This window comes from Epinephelus fuscoguttatus, linkage group LG3 (genome assembly GCF_011397635.1).
Source record: "Epinephelus fuscoguttatus linkage group LG3, E.fuscoguttatus.final_Chr_v1".
NCBI lineage: Eukaryota > Metazoa > Chordata > Actinopteri > Perciformes > Serranidae > Epinephelus > Epinephelus fuscoguttatus.
This window is the reverse complement of record NC_064754.1, coordinates 24,197,259-24,209,440: the sequence shown is the minus strand read 5'-3', so window position 1 is coordinate 24,209,440 and position 12,182 is coordinate 24,197,259. Positions and strand designations below refer to the sequence as shown.

The following is a 12,182-nucleotide window of genomic DNA, read 5'->3' as shown; positions in this document are numbered from 1 at the left end:
TTGTTTTCCTCAGACTGTGGGCTGTGTGTCTCTCTGTGCGTGAACAGCATTTTGTTCACAAGCTTTGTTTTCAGAAAATAAAACCTGGAAGACAAACAGTGAACAAAGCAAACAAGGATATTACACTTCTGTTCAAAAGGCGATGAAAAGTAGGCTGGTAGTAGTCCAAGTAGGGTTGTCTGTTTTTGCTAACGTATAGATCATTTTACAGTTTTCACACATCCACAAACACATTGAGAAACATTATAAACAGACTCAAGTTTATGTCATGTTGGTGTTTGTTGTTAGGAGTTACCAACAGCTGATAGGATGTAAGCTTGAAATCCGTTGTTTCCTAGCAACACATTTCCCATGTAAGGATCTGTTATGAAGTACATTTTATTCCCACTTCACTGTGGCATCAACCACCACAGATAAGTGCTCAACCTATAGGTAGAAATGATACCAGAGAATAAGTGCTTTACAGAAAGGGATCAAAAGCAGGCTATTTTATAAAATGAACATTAAAGAAAAAAAGTATGTACAATTAACATTATGACTGTACAAGATTCAAACGGGGGGTATGAAAAGGGTCCACAAAGTGCTTTACATCAGTATCACACAGAGGCTGTTGTACAGTCTTGTATTTCATGTCTTAAGTAACAGAAGTGAACTGGTGAATATGACTTACTTTTCTTCTTGACTCTGATGTAGTAAAAGATGATACAGCTTGTATTTGTAAGTAATCCAAAATGCACAACCACGTGTTGTAGATTAAAGATTGTTTTGGAGCTGTACAGGCATACTGTAACTATAGTTCCTACGGCTTGTTAACCAACACGTTCTCACTCCCAACTCGACAAATATGACAGCTTGGTCAGTGGCCCTTGCACTTCAAACTGTGATGCTCAAGGTACCTCTGTAGCGTCAGTTTTTTACTTGTCAGTTTCCACTTGTTACATGCATACGGTGCGTTTTCAAAATAAACTTGCATGTTCACAGGAAATGTAGGTTTCAGCATCTAAACTACTTTGCTAGGAAAAGATTATGCTTTGGGTTAAAATGACGCTGACTTTTGGGTTCACACGGGACATGAACAGCAGCCTACTGGGTGAAAGTCCTGTGTGTTTTTCACACACCTGTCCACCCCAACCTCCTCTCTGTGCAGACGTTTCGCTCTTTATACTATGTCACTTGCTCTAGGCGTTTAATATTGCCATGGAAGGTTCACATTGGAATTGAAGGCCTGGTGCATCTTATACAGAAGCTAAAGGGTGCCTCAAGTGTCAGTATCAGACGCTGACAGACAGAGCGTCACTGTGTGACGTCCTGGGGATGTGACAAAGTGTGTTTTCAACATCACTTAACCTGCAGATTTATTTCTAGTTCACAACATGTCATAGAAGTGAAACATTTTCATCACTAGTTCTCAGAGCCCAAGGTGCTGTCTCCAAATTGCTCGTTTTGTCCAACCAACATTTCAAAACCCAGATATGTTAAGTTTGCACTAAGAGAGTAAGATTAGACTGTCATGTACTGACTGATTGACTAATTGCTCTTGGTGTTTAAACGTTAACATATTGTGCTAGTGATTAACTTCATGTTTATCAGTACATAGTCACACTCACGGGATGTAGACTGTGGCTATAAACTGCCACTGGCGGGCTGATTTAGGCCGGTATTTCCCCCACTTTCTCAATCTGTGTTATCGTTTCTAAATTCCCTTTGCAGTGGTTAACAACAATAAACAACAACTATCTCAGAGCTAACAACATTCATGCTGAAAATGAAAATTTGGATCGTGCAGTAAGTTGGTGCGTTTCATTTGAGGATCCTCACCAACCCCAATCTCATGATCCAATATGGCTGCTGCGGGCATCAACGGCAGTAAAAGCTGTGGTAATATACCGTTTATTAGCATGTCTGTCTTAGGGCTGAAATATTTTCATCACTAGTTCTCAGAGCCCAAGGTGCTGTCTCCAAATTGCTCATTTTGTCCAACCAACATTTCAAAACCCAGATATGTTAAGTTTGCACTAAGAGAGTAAGATTAGACTGTCATGTACTGACTGATTGACTAATTACTCTTGGTGTTATTATCCTTTGCCTTTCTGGTCCCCTACCTCTTGTTCTTGTTTGAAATACTGGTGTTTTATTTGATAACATAAAGTGATAATGTGCCTAGCGTGAAGTAAAAGATGTCTTTTATGTTTCACATCAGTCTGTACTGCGTAGCCTACATTGACTCCCTTTTTGAGGACGTGTAAGCCATGTGTTTATCTAATGAAATGGAAAAAAAGGAGGACAGGAACATGACTGCTGTCGTGGATTTACGGAAGGCCCCACCCTGTGTTTCATTGTCAGCATCTCAGGCAGGATGCAGAGCTTTCACACTTGCACACGAGACACAGTGGAAGTTGTTGGGAGTTGTTATGAACAAACAGGAGGTGAATTCACTCAAAGGCATCCTGTGTGTGTGTGTGTGTGTGTGTGTGTGTGTGTGTGTGTGTGTGTGTTGGTCATTTGTGGAAGTGTGTGTGGAAGCAGGGAGCTGAAAAGGCGTATGAATAGCTGCAAAATAAATAATAAATACTGCAGCTGTTTTTGATTTGTAGCTTTATACTTTTTGTCTAGACATTGGTAGGGATCACTGAAATTCCTGGAAACCTTTTATTGTGTATTGGAAAACTTATCAGATGTCTTTTTTTCCTGTAAAGTTTAAAACTAAAGGCCCATTTTTGTAAAGTCAAGGTGCAAAAATTGACCACTGTGTACCTTGAGGTAGATGGATGTGTGGTTGAGGGGCCAAAAGCATACAGTTAATGTGTTTAAGGTGTATTTAGAGCTCATTGCTGTAAGGGGGATTCGTTCTTTAAAGCCATGAATGTGGTGCAAGTTGTGAATTATTCATCCTCGGCACACGCCGGTGAATTAGAGGTAAAGTGATAGCACATAGCAGTGCCTTGCTTGGCTTGCTGCTGCATTTTTAAAGTGTGGACTGGCACTCAAATGTCAAAATGTTAACATTGTCTTCCCCCTAAAACTGTTACCCTGGTCTCAGGGACCGGATAAAGGAAATTTGATATGGAGTTTTGAATAATTCAGGATGATGGTCTGGGATTGAATTTTCATCCAAGTGCAACTTCCCTGTGTGTATCCCTTGCTATATGAAAGACTCCTGTTGCAGACAGAAATGACAAATACTTCTAGGGAAAAAGAGGCTGAAATCAAATTACTTTGATATTTGCTTATTGAGCTGTGTGTGTTTCTGCTTGTTACATTCGTTGGAAGAAATTTTTGTTTTTAGATTGAACACGCAGGAAACAAAGAAAAGTGAATTACAGTGGAAAGGTGACTGCAGAATCATTGCGGGGAGAAGTGCACCGCTGTCACTTTGTGAAAAGGTCCTTTTTAAAATTTGAATTTGAAACTGCTTCCTAAGCAGACTTTTGAAGAGGACTGAGATTTAGCCATCCTCTGTGTCACTCCCTAATCAGTCCCACACCTCTCACCCACTCATTCTCTGTAAATAATTCAGTACAGCCTTTTGCCTGCTCCACAGAAGAGAGTACACACAATTGATAATAGAGGATAGCTGGGGACGTTAATAAAATCGCTGCTGACGCACATTTTAGATTTCTAGAAAGTTTAAAGAACTTTAACTACAGTAAGTCCCTCATTTTAAACATTAACATATTGTGCTAGTGATTAACTTCATGTTTATCAGTGCATAGTCAGAATCACAGGATGTAGACTGTGGCTATAAACTGCCACTGGCGGGCTGATTTAGGCCGGTATTTCCCCCACTTTCTCAATCTGTGTTATTGTTTCTAAATCCCCTTTGCTATGGTTAACAACAAACAACAACTATCTAGAGCTAACAATATTCATGCTGAAAATGAAGATTTGGATCGTGCAGTCAGTTGGTGCGTTTCATTTGAGGATCCTCACCAACCCCAATCTCATGATCCAATATGGCTGCCGCGGGCATCAATGGTAGTGAAAGCTGTAGTAATATACAGTTTATTAGCATGTCTGTCTTAGGGCTGGGCGATATAACCAAAATCTCATATCATGATATAGGTCATTTCATATCCTGATAACGATACATATCACGATATAGCACATTTTAATCCAATGAATAAAAATTTGCCCCCTTCCACCGGCATCTATGCAAAAGATGGACAGACTCCAAATGATGAAAAATATTGCCGTAAAAAGTGTAATTTGCGTCACAACGATATAAACGATAGAGCAAAATATGAAACGACAGGCATTTTTCTCTCATCACACGATATATATCGTCATATTGCACAGCCCTAGTCTGTCTTATTTGTGTCTCACTAAAACGGCCATACACACAATCCTGTCCAACTTCTATCTGTGTACATGTTGCTACAAGGTTTGTAAGTGAAAAATGCAGCGTCATGTGTTGTTATCAACTGGTATTGCTAACAACATCTTGATTTTCCGACTTGTTGTACTGGAACGCGATCAACTTTGGTATCATTTCCAGCTCCAACCTCTGACTTTGAGGTTAACATATAGATCTACAGTGAATAAAACACTTTGCGCGCACCTTGGAAAAATCCGTAGTCGGTCATACAGGACTCTCATTCCTGATTTTTTTATTGATTCTTTTTCTGACGTGGTCAGTCAAAGTTGAGTTGCCACATCTTTTTTCTGGCAGCGGTATGTGGCACACTCCACTCCACATAATGTTCTGCAAGAACCACATACAGCCAACAACTCATCTGTGGTCCAGTGAGCTTCTCCAGAACTTAGAGCAAGTATAGTATAGTATAGTATAGTATAGTATAGCAAGTATAGCAAGTATAGTCCGAATCAGTAAAAGTTGAATCACACAGTCGACATATGCCTTTTTAATGACAGTGCTCGCATCCCCATGTGCAAATGTTCACCAGAACAAGTTACCCCGACACTATTTTGCAAGGGCACCGTCACTGCATCCTGGGTTGAGGGTCACCCAAGATGACTGTGATTGGTGTAAAGAAATACAAACAAGCCAGAGCATTTTAACCCTATAGTACAATCACAGTGTGTGCTTCCAGACCTTTTTCTAGTTCTGACATTGTGCACCGTAAACAAGTCTGGCTGCACAAGACTAATCTATGCACATGAGTCCTAATGGACATCACTGAAGTAAACAGCCAGTAGCAGATGAAAAGTAAATGGGGTGCCATATGTATCTTCTTTAAACATATCATCAAATTGTATACACTACAGAGGAACAGTTATTCCCAGTGTGAGCCAAGTGGGTCAGTATTTTTCAGTAAGGCCTGACCTAGTGACAGTAGGTCAGCAGTGATGACAGTCAGCACTACTTGCTTCAGGCTTTGTAAGTGTGATAACAAGTCATGTATTGTTATGTGGACGTGTACTGCATTTTTTAATGACTTTCTTCTAAGAATGTCAACTCTATAATGTGAAACAGGATATGGTATGGGTAATAAATTAGCAACAGCCTCTGGGTTTTAGCTTGCAGCTTTAATTTTGTGCTCTATATGATGTTTTTATGGTTGAACATTTTATCTCTCTGTATAAGGAATGCTCTCTAAGTGTAATAGGAAAAGATGGGTATTGATGTGAGGATCTGTGTCATCCTTTGACGGTGCGGTTAACACTTTCTCAGTCATTCATGCCGTCGAGATCAGGTCGGAAACAGGAAATCCTACTTTGTCCCTGTGTTAGGGAGACAGGAAGTTGTGACTTTATGGGAACTCTTTTTGGTCTGGTGACTGGCGCAGTGCCAAGAGATGAGTTCTGATGACGGACAAATCGACTTCACTGTGTAATTTTCTGAGGTTATATCAAGTATGTATTAGTGAAATTATAATTATTTGTGTTATTTGTGAAAGGTTAAACCTCATCATTGAAGGTTTTACTGATGAGAATCAAAATAACTGATAAAATACATGTGCCAGTGAATTCACGCTGATGCTTTTAATAGTTTCAAGTAGAGAGAAATAACCCACAGTCTGCCTTTTCTCCACTAGAGTGCAGCCTACTCAGACAAAATGTTCTGTCTGTGAGCTCTGTATAATGTTGTGGTCATATTGAGGAATTTTTTTGTTTAACAAATCACCAATTTGTGTCATTGTTTTAATATTCATTTTTTGTTCTTTTAAAAAAATATATTTTATAAAATTACCTCACAAGAGTTAAAGATACAAAACCTGTATATTTGACTTGATTTCACCTCTGCAATGAAGCACTATTCATCAAATATGTATTTAAAATCCGCCATCCCATCCCTACCACCCTATCCACCCACCTTAAGGTTTACAGGTTACAGAATACATTAAGGTGAAGGAGGGAAAACACGATAAGATAATCAAATTATTGTATTAATTATTCAAACCAAAGGAAAAAGGAGTGGAGGAGAGGGGGAAATGCTCACTGCTGTAATGGGACATTTCTGGCTTCTACCCTACTCTTTATCAAGGGGTTCTTTTGGAGTCATAAATATCCAGAAAGGACCTCCATATCTTAACAAAGGCTTGAGAGCATCTTTGGTTTGTATCTTTATTTTGTAACTTTAAGAAATGTATAATATATTTGACCCAATAAGAAAAGGATGGGAATGCAATCAATCAGTCGGTTCAGTGTATTGTCATTTTGCCATACATCTCTTGTGCAAGGCAGAATTAGAAAGCAGTTTTTGGGATCGAGGGGCAACATAGATAAATTACACAATGTAAAAGAACGCAAACATTTATACAGCATGACACAGTCCCTGAGCCTGCGAATCTAAGATGTATGGCGCGCAAGTTAAAATAGTGCAAGTTGAAATAGTAAAAACGTAATAAAATAGTACAGACAATAAAACAACAGTGCTATGAAGTTTAAAAGAGGTGTCCAATGTAAGATAAAACATTTTATTGATTGTAACAGAAACTAGATAGATTACTTTTTTTGGCATGATGCAAACTGTAAGACAAACAGCGAAGAACCACACTTTAATTTATATATAAATTCACTTCAATCAGTTTTTTCCTTTCAGTGTGTCAAAATTTGGGAGCTTCATAATTACTTGTATATTGTATAATTGACATAATTTGCAAGCCCACTTAAATGTATCAACCACAAATTGGTTTGTAGAGATTAATGAGACCATTTGCCACCTGATTAACCACTGAAATAATTTGTCTACAAATTTTATTGCTCTTTCAAACCGTGTTGCTTGTCATTTGATTTAAACACTACTGATTAGGTCAGTGTTAGGTGAATAATTTACCTCTGCGAAGTTCTGATAACGTTAATGATTGCCTTGTTTTGTTTGGGGGAGTTCAGACTCTAAGCTTTGTCCATTAGACAGTGGTCACAACAGTCTGCCTTAATGTCTCATTAGTGGCTTCATCAGTCTCCTTGATAAAGACCGCGCCATAGATTTACTCGGCAGAAAGCAGTTGCAGCACAATAGGCTTTATACATCTGAAGGGATCATGACTTTAAAATGTTAAATCAAGGATATAGAGGCAGGTAAACCTTTTCTAATTTGCAGAACAAGAGGGAAGTAATTGACTCTTAGAGAACACCTTACATGACATCATGACACGTGTAACTGTAAAGACAATATGCTTTTACGATTAACCTGGAGAAGTTTTATCTGGGTTTTTAGGGATAGGCAGTATGAATATGGTATATCATAAGATATTGTCATGATACACAGTAACAGTCAATGGTTTGGACATACTTTCAGTCAAGTAAATGGGAAAGTGCAGGCTTTTCCTGGCTCAGCATAGGTCTTTGGGGGGTGACTATGCATTATCATTTAGCATACATTAAAAGCAATGAGCTTGTGTTATATTTGTCAGAAATCTGTGCTGTTTCCTGTTACCTCTAACAATATGATAAACAAAAATGTCTATTATGCTTGAATAAATGAAGCAGCAACTAACAAAACTGGTTACATTTTTTTATTACAACATTAGAAGGGGGGAAGGGAGTCAGTGTGAGGGAGAAGGAAGGCTGTTAGTTGCAGAGGTCACATCCTGCTTCAGAGCATTTCACTCTCCTCTTTTTATTGACTACATAAAAGGATCTGACAAGGACATGGTAGTCAATATACCCATATAAATACATGGAAAATAAGCAGATTTTCATTGGAAATGCAAGGCTAATGTATGCTCAATGTTAGATGTGTACATGGACACAGACGGAGCCTTCTGTCTGTACTCTGTGTTCATATTGTCCATATTTGTGCATGTTGTCTGAAAGCTAACAGATCCAGGCAAAATGGAACAGTAACACTGGACAAGGTGGGGGCAGTGTATGACACAAAGACATTTTACAAAACGAGAAACGGAACAAATTAGTAATATTTTGACGATATATTTCTTTTACAGTGGCCCAGTTTTCAGAAAAGCGAGCACACTCATACTTTGGCAAAATAACCACGTATGTAAGGCCAATACACCTTTTTTGTGTCCGCGTCTCTGCAATAGTCTGCTTTGGTCCTTGTGATGTAAATCTCATCATCCACCCATGTCAGCGAGGGTCCACCTGTCCACGTGCAACTCATTTTTTGTGGCCACGTGGACTGTAGGCATAGCAAGCGTGCTGACTGTGCATGCTCCACACTCCGGTACAGTCCAGAACACTGCTGTCAAGCCAGCCGCAGCCGCCCCACCGCTGTGAAGTTAGTTTTAAGTTGGATATTTGACAGATATTCATTCCCATACCCAGCAGCATCGTTTAGTTTCACTTTCAGCCCTCACGTTCACTGCTGGGGGCTGAAGCAGACTGTCAGTTGGACTACGAATAGGACCATGTGTGCATCCATGTGACCGCAGCTCTCCGAGGATGTTCATTTTGGAAAGTGTGTCTGAGCCATAATAACATCAGAAACGACATAAATAACAACGAAACATCGGAGTCAACTATTGTCCAAATTGTAATTTTAAACATCGGTATTGGTATCGGCCCAGAATCGATACATCCCTAAACAAGTAGCCCACAGAAAGTCTAAAATGACAACTGAAATACACAATGCAATCTTTCCTCCTCCCCTGCCATGTGAAGGCTTTAAAAGACATAATAAAACACACACAGGAAAGCTGGGTAGTCTCTGATTTGCTACTTGCTTTTAAGCCCCTCTCCTCTCTTTCTTGTTTTTCTTTTTTTTTGTCAGAGGCTCTAAACATAAATAAACCTAATTACATGCCAAGAAAAGAAATATGATCACATCTGACTTTATCAAACACAAGCCATATCAAATAATATGAGATCATCAGTAGTAGTTAAGTTTTTAAAGCTGTTGTAAATATCTCAATTGGTTTCATAAAGCTAGATGTGCAGTGTCTTAAGTTCTGTATCTGTGTACCTTGATAAACAAGAGCACTGGTATTGGATTGGCCCATAACAACGATTTAGGTATCAGAGTTGGCATCAGGAGAGAGAATGAGTGGAACTGGTGCATCCCAGCATTTCTGTGCAGCCTAGGAAATGGCTCAGAAGTAATTTTTCAAGATTGAAAATCCATAAAGAGAAATGTGATCTTTAACTAATGAAGACTAATAGCAGGAGGCCTTGCTAGAGAATAATTAAGGATAAAGTGCATTTTGAGTCAAAGTATACTGATGCATTTGCGGTAGTGATACAATTAAATATTTTGAGTGCTGAGAATGTGAACACACAACCACTATGCATGACTGTATGAAATATACATTTGTCTTGAGTAAGTTTGAACATTTCCTTGCAGAAGGCGTTTACATGTGGACAGATCTTAAATTGATGTCGGTTTGTCAGTGACTTTGACAGAAAATCATTTGTAAAAGCTACTTTTTTCCACAAAAGCAAGTATTCTAAAGACTACATTTAGAAAATGACATTGAAAAAATGACAGGTTGCAGCAGGGTTTGCATTTGTTTCGTCTTGTCTTTGAAGTCTCAGCTCGCATTGAAAACGTTGTGCTTTTAGTGCTGCTTAGCTCCACAGTAAACAGTGTTGAATATTTTAAGGCTGTTGCTGTAGAATGGAGGGCCAATCTGGTACAAAGTGAGAAATTTTCTTTTCTCACTTTGTGTTGGCCCTCCATTCTATTAAATTCCTCTCCAATTATGGACTGTCTGAGGTGTTAATATAGACCTCTGACACACTGAGACACATTTTATTGCTCACCAAATTCTGATTTGAAAAGCGCTAATGCAAGAAACAAAACATTCTGTGTTGACATTTTTCTTGTTCAGTTTGAAGTGCATCAGAGATGGATAATTAAAGGTTATACATGTGTTCATGTCAGTCACGCAGAATAAGTGGAAAACATTGTTTTTAAAATGGGCTGTATTATCTTCATGAGGGGATCAGTGTGTGGTGTGATGATGCCACATTTTCAGACGACAATGGCTGATGAGGCAACAGTGACACAGCTTTTGGTTTTAGCCACACGGTGATGGTTTGTGGTTAGATGAGTACAATTGTCATCATCCAGGGCATAGGTTGAGGTGGTTTTTGGTTGAAGTTAAATTTGAAGTGCCAAAAAATGGTATTGGCTTTCAGGCTGCTTTTTGTTTTATATCAGGACTGTCCTCCTCCAAAGTAGGTCCACATAGTGCTTTGTATACAGGCAGAAATTACAACTCATACTTGTTTTTTGTAAGGCACCAACCTCTAGTGGCCCTAGTAATTATTACGGGAGCAAAGGAGGAAGTCAGGCAATGTCATATTAAGAGAGAAAGTCCAATAAGGGTGGAATGGAGGGGTGGATGAATTGGTCAAACAAACACAGGGCATTAATCCAGGAGATCAGTGTTTGTGTCCCGTTTGAAACCAAAAGTGACTATGTTTTGTTGTTAAAGTAATTCTACATTCACTTTTGAGACGTAGAATTACTTTAACAACAAAACATAGTCATTTACATTAATTTAATAACAAACAATTTTGAGCCAAGCCATTGTTTTTTTCTGAACCTAACCAGGAAGTTTTAATGCAACTGCGACCATTTCACGTTATCCCCTTGTTCAGAATTGTGACCTTTAACAGTCATACGAGCTGTTCTGTCATCCTAGGTTTGGAGCACTTACTTAGGAAACGCTCCTGTAGGTAATATTCAGGGGTACAAACATACAACTTGTGTGGTCGTATGAGTTGGAGGTCTTGTTCTTTACATTGGTCGTTGAGATCAATGTCTGATGAATATTTTTTATAGCCTTTCATTTTCAGAAAGCCAGCTTGCGGGTACAGTGAAGCTCAAAGGGTTGTCATCCATTGTTAGGCCTTTAAACTATAGACTGTATATGAAGATGGAAAACATGACAGCTCTCCAAAAGTTAAGCCAAAACATCTCAGTTGCCTCCTGGTGGCAGGCTGCAGTATAAGTCATAAACCCCACCCCCTCCATGTTAGTACGTTAGGGGATGGGACATGGGCCAAACAAAAAGATCAAAGTACATATTGTGGCTTCCAAACAAGTAAAAAAAAATAGCCGCCCACCAAAATGGGAGATATGATAAACTCGCTGTCTTTTGGTTTAACTTTCTCACTGTTTGATGATCCACGGTGCTTCAGTTGGTTTAAGAGTTGATTGATTTGTAGGATATGTGAAGAGTTGTAGGATGGATATATATATATATATATATATATATATATATATATATATATATATATATATATATATATATATATATATACTGGCTCCAAATGACTTCCACAGCGCAAGGACATTTTGGCTTCTTTTCTGTACAGTGGTAGTAAGTAGGGACATGCTCTCTGTCTTCAGAAACAGCCTGTGCTTTAAAACTATAGAGATTTTATCCAGTCCATAAAGGACTATGAGGTCATGACATGGAGATGGCAGTGGTAATAGCTTTAAAATGACTTTGCATATTTCACTTGTAAACTCATCAACAGCTTTGTCTAATGCCTGATTCTTCTCATTGAGTACAAGAATCAACACAGATCATTATAGAGCCCAGTATTGATCTGTAAAGCTTATGCTCTGTTAATGCAGTGCTGAATATTACTCGAGTGGGCACACTGCAGAATGTAGGATTTACATAGGACAAACAACAATACTAGTGATATTCATGCCAGTCTAGCCTGCCCACTGGGATTTGATACTACCTAGCACTGCATGTAAGCCTTGAGTCATTATGTCTTGCTTTGAAACTCTCCGCGATGGTGCAGTGAGTCTCCTCTTTATGGATCAATACTGAAGCAGTGAGCTGACACAGTGAAAAGCA

General features: G+C 38.9%; 1 protein-coding gene across 2 annotated transcripts in view; it reads left to right on the top strand.

The window, feature by feature from the left end:
• The window catches only part of fbxw7 (F-box and WD repeat domain containing 7), a 162,471-nt gene that overhangs the window by 25,042 nt on the left and 125,247 nt on the right, over nt 1-12,182 (top strand). The gene's annotated exons all lie outside the window — the stretch shown is intronic.